At 34.5% G+C, this 21,957-nt stretch overlaps 2 long non-coding RNA genes across 2 annotated transcripts; both read left to right on the forward strand.

The window, feature by feature from the left end:
• Nucleotides 1-1,215: 1,215 nt before the first annotated feature.
• On the forward strand, nucleotides 1,216-4,535 carry LOC119190857. Its single transcript, XR_005113231.1, has 2 exons — nucleotides 1,216-1,427; nucleotides 4,392-4,535. It is a non-coding gene; the product is annotated as an uncharacterized LOC119190857 (long non-coding RNA).
• A 5,970-nt stretch (nucleotides 4,536-10,505) lies between these two features.
• On the forward strand, nucleotides 10,506-16,178 carry LOC119190858. The gene is made up of 2 exons (XR_005113232.1): nucleotides 10,506-11,543; nucleotides 13,314-16,178. It is a non-coding gene; the product is annotated as an uncharacterized LOC119190858 (long non-coding RNA).
• Nucleotides 16,179-21,957: the final 5,779 nt, after the last annotated feature.

The raw sequence follows: 21,957 nt of genomic DNA on the forward strand, positions 1-21,957 counted from the left end.
ATTAGTTCCTTATGGATGACCAGACTGCATATCTGTCTCTGTCCGACTCATGTATTAATGCCATAGCCAATACATCCGTCTCACGTGCGCCATTCCTGGCCACGCCCACAAATATTTCAACTTTTAGCATATAGATGTCCTGTAGGACGCTGGCATAAACTCAGGTTTGAACCCTAACGATGAACGTTTCTGAATGCTGTCAGATAGATGGCGCATAATATCCAAGGGCAGGTTAACTAAAGCTTATACGCATTAAACTAACGTTAAATCCATTAGTTTATATAAAGACTATCACCAAAAGCCGCAGTCTCTAACTGCGCATCAATGGCAAGAATAAACCAATTAAAGAGTCGTCTTTTGTAAACATGCCAAACAAACTGTTCTGAATGGTAAATTTTGACTATTGACTTGAAGACAGTGATTAGGGTCGTTAATTGAAATCGACAGTAAATTTTGATAATTTCCAATTTTAGGTTCGAAAATACCTTGCTGCTTGATTTTTCGTTTGATTAGCTACAATAACAATTCTAGGACCTGCAGCTTTGTATTCGTTAACACGGGACAAATAATGTATCTAGGCACAATATTTTCATTTTTTTTATTAAGTTTTTTTTGGTCCGTTTTAAACATGTTATTTCAAAAATCTTGAGGTTGATACTATTTCGTCCAGAAACACTATCCGCTAGAATATTATGTGAAGAAGCGAGGGAGAGATCAGAGATTCGCTTCGTAAGTTATGATGGATGTTACGTCGTTACATTCAATGCTAATAAATTGCAAAGGTCCCAACAACATCCGAAGTATTACATAAGTATTTTCTTCTTTACATTTGACTTTTCTATATTTCTTTGTTGAAAATAATCAAAATATTTATTTATTTAATGAGGAAAGGCTAGTGTCCGTATAGAAATATATCTTACGGCTTCTTCAGTTATCCATAAACCCATATTGACTCACTATGGGTTACATTACCAAACATAAAACATGGTAAACCATTAATTTAAACTGGCATAACATAAGCCAACCCTGTGCAAAATAATAAATTACCAAAACATACCCTCTTTCGACGAAAACTTTAGTTAACATGACATAACGCGGTTGACAGCTGGCGCTAGTCGCTGAAGTCTAGTTGTAGATGGCGTTCGAATGCACTAAATACCTAGGTTAATAGCTATCGTTGCGAGTGGGGAGAGCTTCAGACTCCGTGGCGTTTGCTCTGGGACCTCACAGGCGATGTGACGTGTGTGACGTGTCGGGATGTCCAGCAGCAAATTGTTAGTACAAGATGTTGAACACAAATTATTGCTAGAAATTTCGACATTATCAAGATCGGTTCTGATTGGAAGTGATGGGCCACCGGCGTCGGCAACATCTGGATGGGTGGGAGGCGTGATTGGAGGTTATGGAGCATAACGTCCTTTTCTTTTGTAAGTTATTTTTTTTATTCTACGTCACATTTTGCTTTGCGAATTTTGCGAGTTAAATTTTTGCATTTTTACGTGGCAATTTAAAAATTTGCGCAATTTTTGGAAATGTGCGAAGTTTTGTCTTTACATTTAATCCCTAAGGACGCAGCCGTGGATGTCTTATGTTAAAATGTTCGTCCAAATAATATTTTTCCTATTTTTTGGTATGTCGCAATTTTGTTACGTAATTTGCACTATTTTATTATGCATGGTAAAAATAATACTAATGTTACTGAATATTTTTGCATCATATTTTATTAATATTTTCCGTATTCAGTTTATTTATTAATTGCGTAATGTCGTGTGCATGCTGCGTATACTGGACCTGAGAAAACATGCCTTGCCAAGTTAGCTTAATGCATTCATTGATTTAATCAGCCGTAGTTGTAATTCTTTGCTTATTGCCCGTATCTGTTCTCATTTGCTGGGGCCAATATCAATTCAATGTCAGAGCCATTTAGCAAAATAAATAAGTCTCTAAAATATCGTGTTTTATTATGATAAAATATTATCATTTTACATCGTTGTCAAATTATCAAAATAAGTTGTGCTTACGCGTAGACTTTATATGGCTCTGAAAATATATGACATTAGACATTTATTGTGGTCCCGGTAAAAAAAACTGTAATGATAATGAATTTCGTTTGCATGGTGTTAAGTTTTAGCGTATAAATAGTACTCGCATCTAGATCTTAGAACCGTTTATCACAAAGCTTTGACTCGGCACTAAAGTCTGCTTTATATCCATCAATTATAAATTTAAAAACCTCTTTCACTACGTTCAAGTAAATTTTATCGTTAGTTAACGTCGGCTAATGTTGTTAGTACTCATTTGATGACTATTTATTTGGGTGCATAATTGACGACGTGTCTTTTATATTTGGCTGTCCTATATTTCCTATATTGAGAAGGTTTTACTTAGATGTCAAGGGACACTTTCTAAAGACCTGTTTAAAAATTTTGCGTAAATGCTGCTCGTCACATAAATGTACAAGCCGACCAAATTCAGAAGTCATGCTCTAATGATAAAGACATAAACTATGCTCTCAATAGAGGGCAATAAAATGACTAATATCTACATTAACTATATACTACGAAAACTATCGAATAAATTGGGTCGTAACTTGTAAAACCAGGTCCTTAGATTTATAATTGCAATCATTTTTTGTTGTTGACAAGCAGACGTTTTCGATAAATAATTCCATCCTCAGTCTTTGATCCAACCCCAATAATAAACCAGTTAATATAAATTAATTATTTTTAACCATACTAAAAACACTTCCCATTTATCCATTTTAGTGATGGGTCGAAACAAGCGATTGAAGTCATTTATTGAAAACATGGGCTATAACTGTCCCCAAATCTGTCAAGTTTTTTTACAGTGCTATTTGGACATCTAAACCTTATAATAAGATAGATATCCCATTAAGTCGTGTTCAATGTAATCCCAACTGTACGGGTGCGCGGATCAATAATGGCTGCATTCAAAACGCCGGGCACTTATACACGCATGTGCAACGTCGCAATCGAACCACGCCCTTACTGCAAAATAAAGTGAGATTACCGGACACAATCAAAGTAATCAAATATTTAGATATTTTCCAAATAATGCCGTTTTAGGACCTCTTAATACTACTGTGAAGTAAGTCCATCGTAACTGCTTAAAATATTTTAATTGTATATACGGTGTTCGCGTACTTATTGCATGTTACAAAATTTGTACTGTACGCATAGGTTCATAATTAAAAGGTAGAAAAAAACGTAAAACTGTTATAGGGTATTCCAAAATTCACGGAGTATTTGGTACAGAAAACATGTCTTAAAATAACGGATTGTGTTTTATATTGATTCCTTGAGTGATAGGATAGCATGATGTATTAAATAATGGTTGAGTGAATGATCTTAAGAAATTAAAGCAATTAATATTTTGTTTCAACATTTAATGAGCGTTGAATTTTTGTTGCTAAAAGTAGTTTCCGTCGTTCGGGTTGTGTCTTAGGTAACAGATAGATTATAATAATTTTATGGAAATAAAAATAGTTACAATTAATAAGATCTCAAACAGAATTCCATGTCAAAATTTCTGGTAGCTGGTGATATGCTACAATTGCAATTAACTTGCATTGACTATCCGTTATAGATCTCAAACAGAATTCCATGTCAAAATTTAAAGCTGGTGATATGCTACAATTGCAATTAACTTGCATTGACTATCCGTTATACGGCCTGTTCGGCTAATTTTATCATAGTCCGCCAAAAACCCAATAGGGAAGATAGTTTTTGGAGTGAGATTATAATTAAAGAGCTTGGTTCATTTTATAATAATACTAGATCTTGCTCGCGGTTTCGCCCGCGTGTAAAACCTTTTTCGCTGCAAAAATCCCTCATTTTTCGACGCCAAATCCATTTTAAGAAATAAACCTACATTACTATACTACATTTTATCCTAAATGTATGGACGTAGATTTTAATTTCTTTAAAAATGTTAGATGGTCACCAAATAAGTTTTCTTTAGCTACAGTGGTTAATGCCGCTCCCCTTTCCGCACCGTCTTAAAAATGCATTCTGTATAATACAACAGAATCCGGTGAGAAAGAATTAACAGATTTTGTTTACAGGTTTTAAATAACTTTAATAAATATTTATGTAATATGAACCGATAAACCTAAATTAACAATTTCAACATTTTGAGTGTCATTCCTCATCAGCCTACAACTGTCCACTGCTGAACATAGGCCTCCCTTAGAGCGCGCCACGTTTATCGGTTCTCCGCTCTCCTCATCAGCGTTGAGTCTCATTAATATTTCCTGTACTTAAAACGACGAATAAGTATAGTCCGACCAAGTAGAAAAAACTTTGGGGGCCCCACCTTTGCTTAACGTTGTGTAGTCCACATTTTATATAATGATCATTATTTTGTTGCAGGTTTATCTTCACTATCCTGCATGGTTTATCGCCGAAGATCAACTATATAACTCCGAAGCAAAATTTCCAACTTGAAGCCCCAGTCGTGCTCGCGGCCAGCGTCTCCGAAACACTTCTTATCTAACTTCACACATATCTCGAAAATTTAAAACTAAAAAAAACTAAATGTTCGTTACTATGTAACTAAACTAAACTTCGAAGTTGAAAAGCTCTTGCACTTCTTGAATCAGAAATATATTTGTTAACCGAGTCGCTTCAATCATAAAATCTTGTCTACATTGGCTATACTGATTCGTAACACTTCGGAAGGGAGTTCACTACGGGCCTGCACAAGAGACCTAAAACTACGTCAAGGTTGGTTGAAGAAAATCTTCGTATAATTTTTTAATTCTGTCAAAACCGAAGCCTTCATGTTACTAATTATTCTATACAATTATTTTATATTCGAAATTTACTATATTTTTGAAAGAGATTTTAATCTATATTAGGGTAAATGTTCCGACGTTGCTTTTCTGTGAGTTTTTCTCCGTTAATCTTGAATTCTGAAAGTCTATCCACTATTTCTATAAACTTCGTTAAGATTCTGGAATTTTATATGATCTTACTGTAACTTATATTCCTTATTAAATCTAATAAACTTTTTGTATACTTTACTCTAATTAACTTTATAATATTAGATCTTGTATACAAAAACTAGATCATTTCGATTTAACCTTCTCTCGTTTTCCCACACGTTGTTACTACTTAATATTATGGCGAGCATGAATATTTTATGCACAATCTCGTGCATATCCTTGTTATGGAATATTACTTCATAATTTCACGAAAGAAAAACCTTCTCGACATTATCAAATTAATCATGATTTTTTTACAAATCTTTACATTATTGTTTTTATTACTTTGACCGCGGTAATGCTGTGGTAGCTTCCCCTTTCCAGTTTCTTCGATATTCTAAACTTTTTGATTCATGTTTTGTACCTAATTCATGATTCTCTATTTCAATTCTACTTTGTCTTTGTATTTTCATATATATTACTCCTACAAGTGTGCATTCTCATTGAGTTTATTCTCGTTTAGTACGACTCATTCCCTTCTTCGATTAATTATTAGGACTCTATTTCTTCTCTATCAATAACACACTGCCTTAATTAAGAAAATAACTAAATTTTATAAAAAAAATCTCCACTTGTAATGTTATAATAACGTAACCTAACTCGTAATGTAATAATAATGTTACGTGTTTCTTTATAAATTGGCACATTTCTATTCTTACGACAAATTCAGTTCAATTTACTGATGATTTGGATATGTTAATTTAGTTGATGTATTTTGAACCTTTACTACCAATCCTCTTTAGACCCTGTCGAACTAAACTTCTCCATGTTGCATTAACTTTTTCAATTTATTCCTAATTGTTTATTGGAGAAACTAATCGATCGATTTAGACCACGTTTGTTCTTGCTTTAAACCCTGTAACTACTTTGATTTTATTCCCCGGACAGAAGAGAATATTGTGAATATAACACCAGTCCTGGGAGGTGGCTTACGAACGAACGACTAGTTTTGTAGGTTCTAATCTATGCTGTTGTAATCACGTGTTTGTATTTAGGTTTCATCGAAATTATCAGTGTGTTTGGTTTGGTCAATGCGCTAGGTTGTAATTTCTTGATCAATAATTCTTCTGTGTTATTGTTTGGTCTGTGATGTGGTCGATGTATTAATTTACATTAATTTGTCGATTACTTATTTTAAGTTTGTCTGTATCGGTGTGTTTGGTTTGTCAATGTCCTGGGTTGAAATTTCTTGGTCTATTATTCTTCTGTGTTATCGGTTGGTCTGTGCTGTGGTTGATGTATTAATTTACATTACGGTCTCTATTCTTTTTTTAAGTTGGTCTGTGTCGGTGTGTTTGGTTCAGTGGATGTGGTCGATGTATTCATTTACATTACTTTGTCGATTACTTATTTTAAGTTGGTCTGTATCGGTGTTTTTGGTTTGTCAATGTCCTGGGCTGAAATTTCTTGGTCTATTATTCTTCTGTGTTATGGGTTGGTCGGTGCTGTGGTTGATGTATTAATTTACATTACGGTCTCTATTCATTTTTTAAGTTGGTCTGTGTCGGTGTGTTTGGTTCAGTGGATGTGCTGGGTTGAAATTTCTTGATATACTAATCTTCTGTGTTATCAGTTGGTCTTTAATGTAGTCGATGTATTAATTTATATTAATTTGTCGATTACTTATTTTAAGTTTGTCTGTATCGGTGTGTTTGGTTTATCAATGTCCTGGGTTGAAATTTCTTGGTCTATTATTCTTCTGTGTTATGGGTTGGTCTGTGCTGTCGTCGATGTATTAATTTACATTAATTTGTCGATTACTTATTTTAAGTTTGTCTGTATCGGTGTGTTTGGTTTGTCAATGTCCTGGGTTGAAATTTCTTGGTCTATTATTCTTCTGTGTTATGGGTTGGTCTGTGCTGTCGTCGATGTATTAATTTACATTAATTTGTCGAATACTTATTCTAAGTTTTTCTGTATTGGTGTATTTTGTTTGTCAATGTCCTGGGTTGAAATTTCTTGGTCTATTATTCTTCTGTGTTATGGGTTGGTCGGTGCTGTGGTCGATGTATTAATTTACATTATGGTCTCTATTCTTTTTTTAAGTTGGTCTGTGTCGATGTGTTTGGTTCAGTGGATGTGGTCGATGTATTCATTTACATTACTTTGTCGATTACTTATTTTAAATTGCTCTGTATCGGTGTGTTTGGTTCAATCGATGTGCTGGGATGTAATTTCTTGGTCTATTATTCTTCTGTGTTATGGGTTGGTCTGTGATGTAGTCGATGTATTCATTAACATTACTTTGTCGATTACTTATTTTAAGTTGGTCTGTATCGGTGTTTTTGGTTCAATCGATGTGCTGGGATGTAATTTCTTGGTCTATTATTCTTCTGTGTTATGGGTTGGTCTGTGATGTAGTCGATGTATTAATTTACATTAATTTGTCGATTACTTATTTTAAGTTTGTCTGTATCGGTGTGTTTGTTTTGTCAATGTCCTGGGTTGAAATTTCTTGGTCTATTATTCTTCTGTGTTATCGGTTGGTCTGTGCTGTGGTCGATGTATTAATTTACATTACGGTCTCTATTCTTTTTTTAAGTTGGTCTGTATCGGTGTGTTTGGTTCAATCGATGTGCTGGGATGTAATTTCTTGGTCTATTATTCTTCTGTGTACCAACCCATAGGGTTGGTCTGTAATGTAGTCGATGTATTCATTTACATTACTTTATCGATTACTTATTTTAAATTGGTCTGTATCGGTGTGTTTGGTTCAATCGATGTGCTGGGATGTAATTTCTTGGTCTATTATTCTTCTGCGTTATGGGTTGGTCTGTGATGTAGTCGATGTATTCATTTACATTACTTTGTCGATTACTTATTTTAAGTTGGTCTGCATCGGTGTGTTTGGTTCAATCGATGTGCTGGAATGTAATTTCTTGGTCTATTATTCTTTTGTGTTATGGGTTGGTCTGTGATGTAGTCGATGTATTAATTTACATTAATTTGTCGATTACTTATTTTAAGTTTGTCTGTATCGGTGTGTTTGGTTTGTCAATGTCCTGGGTTGAAATTTCTTGGTCTATTATTCTTCTGTGTTATGGGTTGGTCTGTGCTGTCGTCGATGTATTAATTTACATTAATTTGTCGAATACTTATTTTAAGTTTTTCTGTATTGGTGTATTTTGTTTGTCAATGTCCTGGGTTGAAATTTCTTGGTCTATTATTCTTCTGTGTTATGGGTTGGTCGGTGCTGTGGTCGATTTATTAATTTACATTACGGTCTCTATTCTTTTTTTAAGTTGGTCTGTGTCGGTGTGTTTGGTTCAGTGGATGTGGTCGATGTATTCATTTACATTACTTTGTCGATGACTTATTTTAAATTGGTCTCTATCGGTGTGTTTGGTTCAATCGATGTGCTGGGATGTAATTTCTTGGTCTATTATTCTTCTGTGTTATGGGTTGGTCTGTGATGTAGTCGATGTATTCATTTACATTACTTTGTCGATTACTTATTTTAAGTTGGTCTGTATCGGTGTGTTTGGTTCAATCGATGTGCTGGGATATAATTTCTTGGTCTATTATTCTTCTGTGTTATGGGTTGGCCTGTGATGTAGTCGATGTATTAATTTACATTAATTTGTCGATTACTTATTTTAAGTTTGTCTGTATCGGTGTGTTTGGTTTGTCAATGTCCTGGGTTGAAATTTCTTGGTCTATTATTCTTCTGTGTTATGGGTTGGTCTGTGCTGTCGTCGATGTATTAATTTACATTAATTTGTCGATTACTTATTTTAAGTTTGTCTGTATCGGTGTGTTTGGTTTGTCAATGTCCTGGGTTGAAATTTCTTGGTCTATTATTCTTCTGTGTTATGGGTTGGTCTGTGCTGTCGTCGATGTATTAATTTACATTAATTTGTCGAATACTTATTTTAAGTTTTTCTGTATTGGTGTATTTTGTTTGTCAATGTCCTGGGTTGAAATTTCTTGGTCTATTATTCTTCTGTGTTATCGGTTGGTCTGTGCTGTGGTCGATGTATTAATTTAAATTACGGTCTCTAATCTTTTTTTAAGTTGGTCTGTGTCGGTGTGTTTGGTTCAGTGGATGTGGTCGATGTATTCATTTACATTACTTTGTCGATTACTTATTTTAAGTTGGTCTGTATCGGTGTGTTTGGTTTGTCAATGTCCTGGGTTGAAATGTCTTGGTCTATTATTCTTCTGTGTTATCGGTTGGTCTGTACTGTGGTCGATGTATTAATTTACATTACGGTCTCTATTCTTTTTTTAAGTTGGTCTGTGTCGGTGTGTTTGGTTCAGTGGATGTGGTCGATGTATTCATTTACATTACTTTGTCGATTACTTATTTTAAGTTGGTCTGTATCGGTGTGTTTGGTTTGTCAATGTCCTGGGTTGAAATTTCTTGGTCTATTATTCTTCTGTGTTATGGGTTGGTCGGTGCTGTGGTCGATGTATTAATTTACATTACGGTCTCTATTCTTTTTTTAAGTTGGTCTGTGTCGGTGTGTTTGGTTCAGTGGATGTGGTCGATGTATTCATTTACATTACTTTGTCGATTACTTATTTTAAGTTGGTCTGTATCGGTGTGTTTGGTTTGTCAATGTCCTGGGTTGAAATGTCTTGGTCTATTATTCTTCTGTGTTATCGGTTGGTCTGTACTGTGGTCGATGTATTAATTTACATTACGGTCTCTATTCTTTTTTTAAGTTGGTCTGTGTCGGTGTGTTTGGTTCAGTGGATGTGGTCGATGTATTCATTTACATTACTTTGTCGATTACTTATTTTAAGTTGGTCTGTATCGGTGTGTTTGGTTTGTCAATGTCCTGGGTTGAAATTTCTTGGTCTATTATTCTTCTGTGTTATGGGTTGGTCGGTGCTGTGGTCGATGTATTAATTTACATTACGGTCTCTATTCTTTTTTTAAGTTGGTCTGTGTCGGTGTGTTTGGTTCAGTGGATGTGGTCTATGTATTCATTTACATTACTTTGTCGATTACTTATTTTAAATTGGTCTGTATCGGTGTGTTTGGTTCAATCGATGTGCTGGGATGTAATTTCTTGGTCTATTATTCTTCTGTGTTATGGGTTGGTCTGTGATGTAGTCGATGTATTCATTTACATTACTTTGTCGATTACTTATTTTAAGTTGGTCTGTATCGGTGTGTTTGGTTCAATCGATGTGCTGGAATGTAATTTCTTGGTCTATTATTCTTCTGTGTTATGAGTTGGTCTGTGATGTAGTCGATGTATTAATTTACATTAATTTGTCGATTACTTATTTTAAGTTTGTCTGTATCGGTGTGTTTGGTTTGTCAATGTCCTGGGTTGAAATTTCTTGGTCTATTATTCTTCTGTGTTATGGGTTGGTCTGTGCTGTCGTCGATGTATTAATTTACATTAATTTGTCGAATACTTATTTTAAGTTTTTCTGTATTGGTGTATTTTGTTTGTCAATGTCCTGGGTTGAAATTTCTTGGTCTATTATTCTTCTGTGTTATGGGTTGGTCGGTGCTGTGGTCGATGAATCTCAATTCTACATTACGGTCTCTATTCTTTTTTTAAGTTGGTCTGTGTCGGTGTGTTTGGTTCAGTGGATGTGGTCGATGTATTCATTTACATTACTTTGTCGATTACTTATTTTAAATTGGCCTGTATCGGTGTGTTTGGTTCAATCGATGTGCTGGGATGTAATTTCTTGGTCTATTATTCTTCTGTGTTATGGGTTGGTCTGTGATGTAGTCGATGTATTAATTTACATTACTTTGTCGATTACTTATTTTAAATTGGTCTGTATCGATGTGTTTGGTTCCATCGATGTGCTGGGATGTAATTTCTTGGTCTATTATTCTTCTGTGTTATGGGTTGGTCTGTGCTGTCGTCGATGTATTAATTTACATTAATTTGTCGAATACTTATTTTAAGTTTTTCTGTATTGGTGTATTTTGTTTGTCAATGTCCTGGGTTGAAATTTCTTGGTCTATTATTCTTCTGTGTTATGGGTTGGTCGGTGCTGTGGTCGATGTATTAATTTACATTATGGTCTCTATTCTTTTTTTAAGTTGGTCTGTGTCGATGTGTTTGGTTCAGTGGATGTGGTCGATGTATTCATTTACATTACTTTGTCGATTACTTATTTTAAATTGCTCTGTATCGGTGTGTTTGGTTCAATCGATGTGCTGGGATGTAATTTCTTGGTCTATTATTCTTCTGTGTTATGGGTTGGTCTGTGATGTAGTCGATGTATTCATTTACATTACTTTGTCGATTACTTATTTTAAGTTGGTCTGTATCGGTGTGTTTGGTTCAATCGATGTGCTGGGATGTAATTTCTTGGTCTATTATTCTTCTGTGTTATGGGTTGGTCTGTGATGTAGTCGATGTATTAATTTACATTAATTTGTCGATTACTTATTTTAAGTTTGTCTGTATCGGTGTGTTTGGTTTGTCAATGTCCTGGGTTAAAATTTCTTGGTCTATTATTCTTCTGTGTTATGGGTTGGTCTGTGCTGTCGTCGATGTATTAATTTACATTAATTTGTCGATTACTTATTTTAAGTTTGTCTGTATCGGTGTGTTTGGTTTGTCAATGTCCTGGGTTGAAATTTCTTGGTCTATTATTCTTCTGTGTTATGGGTTGGTCGGTGCTGTGGTCGATGTATTAATTTACATTACGGTCTCTATTCTTTTTTTAAGTTGGTCTGTATCGTTGTGTTTGGTCTGGTCAATGTGCTGGGTTGAAATTTCTTGATCTATTATTCTTCTGTGTTATCGGTTGGTCTGTGGTGTGGTCGATGTATTAATTTACATTACGGTCTCTATTCTTTTTTTAAGTTGGTCTGTGTCGGTGTGTTTAGTTTGTCAAGGTGCTGGAATGTAATTTCTTAGTCTATTATTCTTCTGTGTTATGGGTTGGTCTGTGCTGTGGTCGATGTATTAATTTACATTACGGTCTCTATTCTTTATTTAAGTTGGTCTGTATTGGTGTGTTTGGTTTGTCAATGTGCTGGGTTGAAAGTTCTTGATCTATTATTCTTCTGTGTTATGGGTTGGTCTGTGATGTCGTCGATGTATTAATTTACATTACTTTCTCGATTACTTATTTTAAGTTTGTCTGTATCGGTGTGTTTGGTTCAATCGATATGCTGGGATGTAATTTTTTGGTCTATTATTCTTCTCTGTTACTGGTCAGTCTGTGATGTAATCGATGTATTAATTTACATTAATTTGTCGATTACTTATTTTAAGTTTGTCTGTATCGGTGTGTTTGGTTCAATCGATGTGCTGGGTTAAATTTTCTTGATCTTTTATTCTTCTGTATTACTATTTGATGTGTGATGAAAATTCATAGATTGACGTCTTCGTTTTTCCCATTGTAGCAAATATTTATTGCACATTTTATGCACTATGAGGCACCCACGATTGGTGTTGGTTATTAATTTCCACTCCCAAATAAGCAAAATACGAACGAAAACCACGTCCGTAATTAGTTTTCGTTGATCTTTGAATACGTGTTCACCACAAATGTATTAAAACATATCAGGATTCTTAAAACAACATCTAAACTTATTACTCATAGTAAAATAAAAAATAAATTTTATTTGTGTTGTTGTTAGATAGATTGTTTACGAACAAGCACAAAAAAATAAAAAATGATGTGAAAGAATGACCATAAACTGCCTGCCTTATCGACATCAGCTTCTATGAGAGCTGCACCAAAACAGCGATGAGCTGAATTAAATTTCTTGATCTATAATTTTTCTGTGTTATCGGTTGGTCTGTAATTTGGTTGATGTATTAATGTACATTAATTTATCCGTTATTTATTTTAAGTTGGTCTATATCGGTGTGTTTGTTTTGATCAATGTGCTGAGTTGAAATTTCTTGGTCTATTATTCTCCAGTGTTATCGTTTCCTCTGTGCTGTGGTTGATGTATTAATTTACATTAATTTGTCCATTATTTATTTTAAGTTGGTCTGTATTGGTGTGTTTGGTTTGGTCAATGTGCTGGGTTGAAATTTCTTGGTCTATTATTCTTCTGTGTTATGGGTTGGTCTGTGCTGTGGTCGATGTGTTAATTTACATTACGGTCTCTATTCTTTATTTAAGTTGATCTGTATCGGCGTGTTTGGTTTGGTCAATGTCCTCCATTGAAATTTCTTGATGTATTATTCTTCTGTGTTATCGGTTGGTCTCTGCTGTGGTTGATGTATTAATTTACATTACGGTCTCTATTCTTTTTTTAAGTTGGTCTGTATCGGTGTGTTTGCTTCAGTGGATGTGGTCGATGTATTCATTTACATTACTTTGTCGATTACTTATTTTAAGTTTGTCTGTATCGGTGTGTTAGGTTCAATCGTTGTACTGGGTTGTCATTTCTTGATCTATTATTCTTCTGTTATCGGTTGGTCTGTGCTGTGGTCGATGTATTAATTTACATTACGGTCTCTATTCTTTATTTAAGTTGCTCTGTATCGTGGTGTTTGGTTTGTCAATGTGCTGGGTTAAAATTTCTTGGTCTATTATTCTTCTGTGTTATCGGTTGCTCTGTGCTGTGGTCGACGTATTAATTTACATTACGGTCTCTATTCTTTTTTTAGGTTCGGTCGTTGTATTGGTGTGTTTGGTTCAATCGATGTGCTGGGATGTAATTTCTTGGTCTATTATTCTTCTGTGTTATCAGTCGGTCTGTGCTGTGGTCGATGTATTAATTTACATTACGGTCTCTATTCTTTATTTAAGTTGATCTGTATCGGTGTGTTTGGTTTGTTAATGTGCTGGGATGTAATTTCTTAGTCTATTATTCTTCTGTGTTATGGGTTGGTCTGTGCTGTGGTCGATGTATTAATTTACATTACGGTCTCTATTCTTTTTTTAAGTTGGTCTGTGTCGGTGTGTTTAGTTTGTCAATGTGCTGGGTTGAAAGTTCTTGATCTATTATTCTTCTGTGTCATGGGTTGGTCTGTGATGTCGTCGATGTATTAATTTACATTACTTTGTCGATTACTTATTTTAAGTATATCTGTATCGGTGTGTTTGGTTCAATCGTTGTATTGGGTTGTCATATTTTGATCTATTATTCTTCTGTGTTATGGATTGGTCTGTGATGTCGTCGATGTATTAATTTACATTACTTATTTTAAGTTTGTCTGTATCGGTGTGTTTGGTTCAATCGTTGTACTGGGTTGTCATTTTTTGATCTATTATTCTTCTGTGTTATGGGTTGGTGTGTGATGTCGTCGATGTATTAATTTACATTACTTCGTCGATTACTTATTTTAAGTTTATCTGTATCGGTGTGTTTGGTTCAGTCGATGAGCTGGGATGTAATTTCTTGATCTATTATTCTTCTGTGTTATTGGTTCGTCTGTGACGTGGTCGATGTATTAATTTACATTACGGTCTCTATTCTTTATTTAACTCGATCTGTATCGGTGTGTTTGGTTGAATCGTTGTGATGGATTTTATTGATATGATTAATGCATACATTTTCGATGATTTGATCGATGTTTTAATTTTTTCTCTGTATTGTTGATTCATCATTTTCGGTGTAGATTAGGTTGTCTCATAATACGCTTACTTTAGTTTAATGGATGCATTCACTTTCCATAATTTGATCGAATTTTCGATGATTTAAGTATAATTTAATTACTTATTAAAGTGGTGGAGTACACTGATTTGATTTTCATTGTTTATGTATCGATGTTTTATAATTTAATAAATGTCCTATTCATTTTGGACGTTTATCGATTTTCTAGTATTGGATGGTCTGTATCAGGGTCTATATATTTGTAGGGTTGCTAGATTTCTCACCTGTTTATATATCGGGTTTGATAGTTTCGAGATCTGATTATTCTATAATCTATATGATGTGTTTTCAGATGATTTGGTCGTTGTATAATTTTTGTTAGAAGAAGGCAATTTTATACGTGTAATTATTAAATTCCTAATGTTTCTGTTTATAATGTAGATTTATATTGCCTAGATTTTTATAAATACATTTAGTTTTATCGAAATGCGATATTTTTATTATTTAATTGACGTAATCATTTTTGATTACAGTGTGGTCGATAGATTTTGTGAGATGTAACTATAAGTGTGTTTAGTTACTATGGATGTGATAAGTTTCGTTTATTTTATTGACGTTTTAATTAACGATGATGGGGCCGATTTTACAGTGGATGGACCTGTATCAGTGTGTTAAGTTTTATTAATGTGCTCAATTATATTTATTTAACCTATGTGTCAATTTTGGATGAAATTATGCTGAGTCTGTTGATGTGCGATTCATTGTGAATGTACTTATTTTTGGATTAATGTACTAATTTTGGATGATTTTAGTGAAGTCGTTGATGTATAAAATCTTGTCTATGTGCTAAGTGTACTTAATTTTTATCGACGTATTCTGTGTAAGTGTACTTAATTTATATTTATGTATTAATTTTAAATGCGCTTTTATGCATTTAATTTAATACACTTCTAGTGTAATTTTATATACGTATAACATTTAGATTTCATCGATATATTTATTTTCGATGAGTAAGTTTTCAGTCATTTAAGTTTCGTTTATGGTATAAGTTTTGTGAATTATTTATTTTCTATACACGATGTCGGTGTATTTAAGTACTTATAAAATGATTTCTATAAGTGAATAAAATATAATTCATTTTCGGAATTATGACCGACATATTAATTTTGGATTTGTGTATTCTATTGTATTATTTTGATTTACTTATGAATAAGTGTGGAATTGAGTAATAAGATTGGTTACATTACAGAATTCATTTTGTTGAAACGGTTATTCCGACCCGTCACCGTACTTATTCGATTTCGATGCATGTAATAAGTTACGACGTGGTGTGGCTTTGTTCTAGCATTATGTTTTAATGATTCAATCAATGTAATCATTTTCCATGATGTGATGGGTGTAAAAAGCTATTAAGTTTTTTTCGAAATATTCTTGATTTTATTTATGTATAAATATTCGATGTGGTCTACGATCTGGATCTGGTGATCGTTGCATCGATGTACTAAGTTACTAAAACTATTGCGTAAGTGTATTTCGTTTATAAGTTCCCGGTATACAAGTGTATAGATTTTGAAATTTTCTTATGTACTTATTTCAAAACGATGTATTATGAAATTTCAAATGTCATTTTTGTGTGTGCAATTGTGTAATATTTTGGAAGTAATAAATGTTGGTTCTGTTCGTGAAGTATGTTTTCTTTCATAATCCGAAGTCATCCTTGATATTTCATTATAAGATTTGGATTCAGAATAATTAAATTTATTTTAAATCCAAATATTATAAGCTATTACACCTTATATAAAAGTACTAGCTTTTGCCCGCGGCTCCGCCCGCGTTATAAAGTTTTTCGGGCTAAAGTTTTCCGTTATAAAAGTCACGCTATATATTTTCCCGGGAGCCTATGTTCTTCCCAGGGTCTCAAACTGTCTTCATACCAAATTTTATCCTAATACGTTGGGTAGTTTTTGAGTTTAACACGTTCGGGCAGACCGATGCAGCGGGGGACTTTGTTTTATGATATATTTTTGTAGAACTCTTTAAGAGGAACAATCCCGTCATACATTATTGTTGCATAACTTTAACCGTTTACGCAGCGCACGCAACAGAGGCTCTCAAAACTAATAAATTGTCCCCGTTTTTGCATCATGTTTCATTACTGCTCCGCTCCTATTGGTCATAGCGTGACGATATATAACCTATAGCACTCCAGGAACAAAGGGCTATCCAACACAAAAATATTTTCTCAGTTCGAACCGGTAGTACCTGAGATTAGCGATTACTGCTCCGCTCCTATTGGGCATAGCGTGATGATATATATAGCCTATAGCATTCCAGGAACAAAGGGCTATCCAACACAAAAAGAATTATTCAGTTCAAACTCCTAGTTTCTGAGATTAGCCATTACTGCTCTGCTCCTATTGGGTATAGCGTGATGATATATAGCCTATAGCACTCCACGAACAAAAGGCTATCCAACGCAAAAAGAATTTTTCGGTTTGGACCGGTAGTTCCTGAGATTAGCCATTACTGCTCCGCTCCTATTGGGTATAGCGTGATGATATATAGACTATAGCACTCCACGAACAAATTGCTATCCAATGCAAAAAGAATTTTTCAGTTCGGACCGGTAGTTCCTGAGATAGGCATTACTGCTCCGCTCCTATCGGGTATAGCGTGATGATATATAGCCTATAGCACTCCACGAACATAGGGCTATCCAACGCAAAAAGAATTTTTCAGTTTGGACCGGTAGTTCCTGAGATTAGCGCGTTCAAACAAACAAACAAACAAACAAACAAACAAACAAACTCTTCAGCTTTATATAATAGTATAGATTGCATTGATTACTTTCCCGCAAAGCGCTCCCTCTCAAAACAGCACCTCTGCGGCGGAGGGTAATTTTTCGAACTAGAAACATGTAATCGCGGTATTTTGATAATTTTGACTACGCTCTGACAATTACCTTTATTTAAGATTTATTGTGTTCTTATTGTCCGCTACAAAGTTTAAAATTTTCATTGCTGTAACAATGAAATAAATAAATTAGTTAAAAGTGAATTACATTTATTAATCTAAATTAAACAGCATTTTGGAAATTTACAACACAATGCGTATCACAACAGGGGCCTTATTCTCTATCCCGCACGTTATTTTGACACTGCGTAACAAGCACTTAACACAACGCATCATGTTTAGGACTATAGAAATTTGGCTTACAGAATACCATTCCACGCACATTTCTCGAAGATAACATGACACGGCCGCGTTACGCGTTTACACTATCATACAGAATAAGGGCCCAGTACGTGATAAGTACAACACAAGTACGCTAAGAAATCTATTTCATAAACAAATCATAGGAAATATTTTACCAGAACCCGTTTTCAATCCGCACCATCCTATTTAGAAAGGGAAAAGGGCCCTCTCCATGTAACCCACTATTCATAGCCTTCGCTTGACACTCTTTAACACCAGGATTTCATAACTCATACGTTGTTAAAACGTCGGCAACCGGCCAGTACTGCATAGTCCACAGCCAGTCAGCACGGTCTTCCTGACATGCTGACGCCCCCGCCGGGCGTAGAAGATAAAATTGCTTACTCCGAAGAAGAGCTGCTCAATTCCTCGTTTTCTCCTTTAACTAGAACAACGTGTTACACAAGCAACAGACAAGGTAACTTTTAAAATGTTCTTCAGTATGATAAAATTAAATAAACCAACGAGATAACGGGACCAGGTTCTTTGATTTGGTATACGATTTAGGAATTCGATAGTACAGGGACTCTTTTTTTCGACGTCGACTTCAAGCTAAATATCTCTCACCAGTGGAAAAATTCTAGATCTTCTATTAATAAATGATATTGAAAATAAAGCAGTTTAAATGTTCCTTCCAAATATATATAAAGTATCTTGGTTTTAATTTCCGTCAAAATAACCACTTTTCGAACACAAGAGGACAGTCTTTATTTGGTTTTCAACTTTTACTCAAGAATTTTTAATACACGTGGAAGCGTTAATTTTATTGGCTTGTACCTAGTTTTTTTTTTATTGCCTTCATAAGCGAACGAGCACGCGCTCTACCTGATGGCTATCGCCACCTGGCCCATGGACTTTCAACTTTCAAAAGAGCCAAAGACATAGCGATGTTGCTGCCTACCTGCAGGTAAGCATTTTTAATGTTTAAAGTACAGGTCATGCGCACCATATAAAGTGGCGTAGTATCGTTTCGTGAATTCCATTATACGGCAGTTAAAATATTTAATAAACTACCAAATGAAATCAAATTTGAACCAAAATTTGCTACATTTAAGAAAAATAACTTAAAGAATATCTGATACAGAATTGTTATTATATAATAGATGAATATTTTAAAAAGACTAGGAAATAAGCAAAATTGTATGTTGCATGTTATACATATTAAGTTTTGTTTTTATGTAAGTAATAATTTTAATTAATTACCTAAATATTGTATCTATAGTCAATTGTTATTGATATAGCGCCCCCAAATTTGCAGTGTCTGAAAAGGACTACTAAGTCATAAGAACAGAATGTAATAACAGCAATTATTATACACTTAGTAAGCAAATAAATAAATAATAAGTACACCGGTAGTTACCGACTAAATAATTTTGCAAAAGTAGCCGATAAAAATGATATTCTCTTCGCACTAACCTCAAATAGTTACTAATTTTATATAATAACAGGAATTGTATTAAAATGATCACTTGTGCAGTTATCAGTCGGCGTAGCGAAAATGTAGACTACGTAGCGCGTATGCTACGGCGTCTTATTGCATTTGATATATTTATATCGTAGCACATATTCAATCCCGTAGGTATGGCGTAGCGCTGTAGCACTGTAGACGTTAATTGTAGAGCGCAGTATTGATTAAATGGAATTACCACTGATCTTAAAAAATGACGAAATTTCCAATGTTTGTAAATCCTAACATACGAGTACATATTATAACAAACTGTCGTACTCGAAAATATGTCCTTCATTGGAAAATTATTAGTAAAGTGAAAATAATGAATCCGTGACAAGCCGATGATTGGAAGCATGCACAAGCATGAGATCAGATCTACATTTAATTAAATCGGAACCCAAAAGACTGGCTGTCAGACTTCAAGACACTGAGCTCATTCCGCACAGATCAGACCACCAAAATTTAAAATTTAAAAAAAAATATATAATTGTAAATTATAGGTAGATATTGTAACTTTGACTTTTCAGATGAGCAACGCGTCTCGTCCGTCAGGACTACGAAAGCTGTAAAGTCTTCGAAATGTCAGGAAATTTTTTTTATATGAAAATGCAATAAAATCCGAAAAAATATTTCATTTAAATCCTGTGACAAGCCATTAAAAAAACATTTAAAAAGAAAACCAGAAATAAACATATTTACTAAATAAACAACTACAATATATTACAAAAATCTTATCCAAATATTCAAATTCATAAACGTTAGAATATTATAGTTAAATATTTTAAGTTGCGTAATCGCTGCCTGGTCGGCGTTAATAGCCTACAATGAAATTATGCTACGCAGTTTACGACTCAGTTTAGCTAGAAATAAAGTTCTAAATATAAAACCTGCTTCTACTTTTAATTTCATCCTTCACCCACAAATGGTTGATTGCAATAATATGACTGATTTCTGCGTTTAGAAGTGATGCGTATATTATGATTGATAGACAAACCTGTCCGCAATCTGTTGAAATAACACACTTACTGCTCAAAACTTAAGGAACATTTTCCTCTGTAAACTATTTTTATAAAGAAATTTTTATTTCGAGGGGTGATGGGAACCACCCTAGGGGTCAGTGACCTGAGTTGTGTTTCAATGGGGTGAGTGCAAGTGGCGCTGGAGTTATTTTATTTGAAGCTAACTTTTGCTCGCTGCATACCAGTACTCAATTATTAAAATCGTTATATTGTTGCAAGACCGTCCACTGATCAAAATTACTAAACCATTTCTATAATAGTCCTCCTCCACACGCATCCATCGACTTAAAAAAAATAGTGTACAAAGTATCAGACGCCATTTTAAAATAAAAGATAAGGACACAGCAACTCTTTCATTCCTTAAATAATTCTTAATTTCATTGGTAAACATAGATAACATTGTATTTGTACTCGTAATTTACACATATTTAGCTGCATTGCGTATGCTACTACAGAATACAAATGGTTAAGATCGAAGATCTGAATCTGAACCAAAAATGCCATAAGATAATGGATCCGCACAATCCATTTAAATGTGTCACCGCTAGAAATTTGATGTTCCCAGAAATAACATTGCACAACAATAAGTCACATGATGATAGAGACTTTCCCGCCCTCACACCCACCACTACAACTCCTGTAAGCCAGGATCAGCAGTGGCACGCATTTTGTGACACCGAGCAGTGAAGCTCGGCGAGTCTCAGGGAAAACTAATATGTCATTATCCCGCAACGAAATTAATCAAATAGAAAAAATAGGGAGGAGTTGGAAATATTAATTGTCCACTTCCCTCCAGAGCAATGCGGGTGACAAAATCATGATGTAAGGAGGCGATTTAACCTCAAGGATAGGGACGTTTACAACTAGATAAGCTAGTTATAAAGCACCACGGATAAAATTAAATGAAAGGGTCCTATCACATGAGCTGTTAGATTTGATTACAATAGGCATGGCAAAAACGCCGGAAAGCACGGAAATTCCGTCTAGTCTCAACAAGGTCCATGTAGTATACAACCCCAGATGTTATTTGCATACTGTTTAACATGATATTGCGCTCTTCATGCCAGAGACCACACTCCCAAAGTACGTGATGAGCAGATTGTTCAACCTCGTAACCAGGTGTAGAGCATGGGCACGCAGGAGAATCAACCAGCCTAAATGAGAACAGTTTACCCTTTAAATTACCATGGCCGGTAAGAAATTGCGATACACAGTAATCTATTTCTAGCCAAGTTTTAATTAGGCGATCGCGAACGTACGGAAAGTATTTATATAAATGACGCCCTTTCGAAGTCACATGATGATAGTAAAAGTCCAGTTCATATATACGTATGAAGAAAATTCTTCTCGGAGTCCCACTTACATTCTAGGTGAAACAATCCCGGAAGAAGCGGCGTTTTAGACTGGAGATTTCTCGTCCTCCAAATCCGTGCTGTTGGTAAAAAGTTTGATCTTGATGATCCACAGACTGTGATGCGGATACTGCGGAATGGCACTTCGGCAATGAAAGATGAGTATGATTCCTTAATTGATAAGGACTGTTCCCACTGAGAGACCTAAGTATCAAAAGCCAATAAAGTGTAGATCAAGAGGAAAACTGGTCTGAATGTTGAACTATGGTAATAAAAAGAGTACCTGGTAGAGAAAGAATAAACTCAGAAATATAGACTAAATTATGAAGTAATATTTGCTCTAGTGGTTCGAGATTCCACTCTTAGAATTCTCTTTGTCATTGTATTCG

Source organism: Manduca sexta, chromosome 27, assembly GCF_014839805.1.
Source record: "Manduca sexta isolate Smith_Timp_Sample1 chromosome 27, JHU_Msex_v1.0, whole genome shotgun sequence".
Lineage (NCBI taxonomy): Eukaryota > Metazoa > Arthropoda > Insecta > Lepidoptera > Sphingidae > Manduca > Manduca sexta.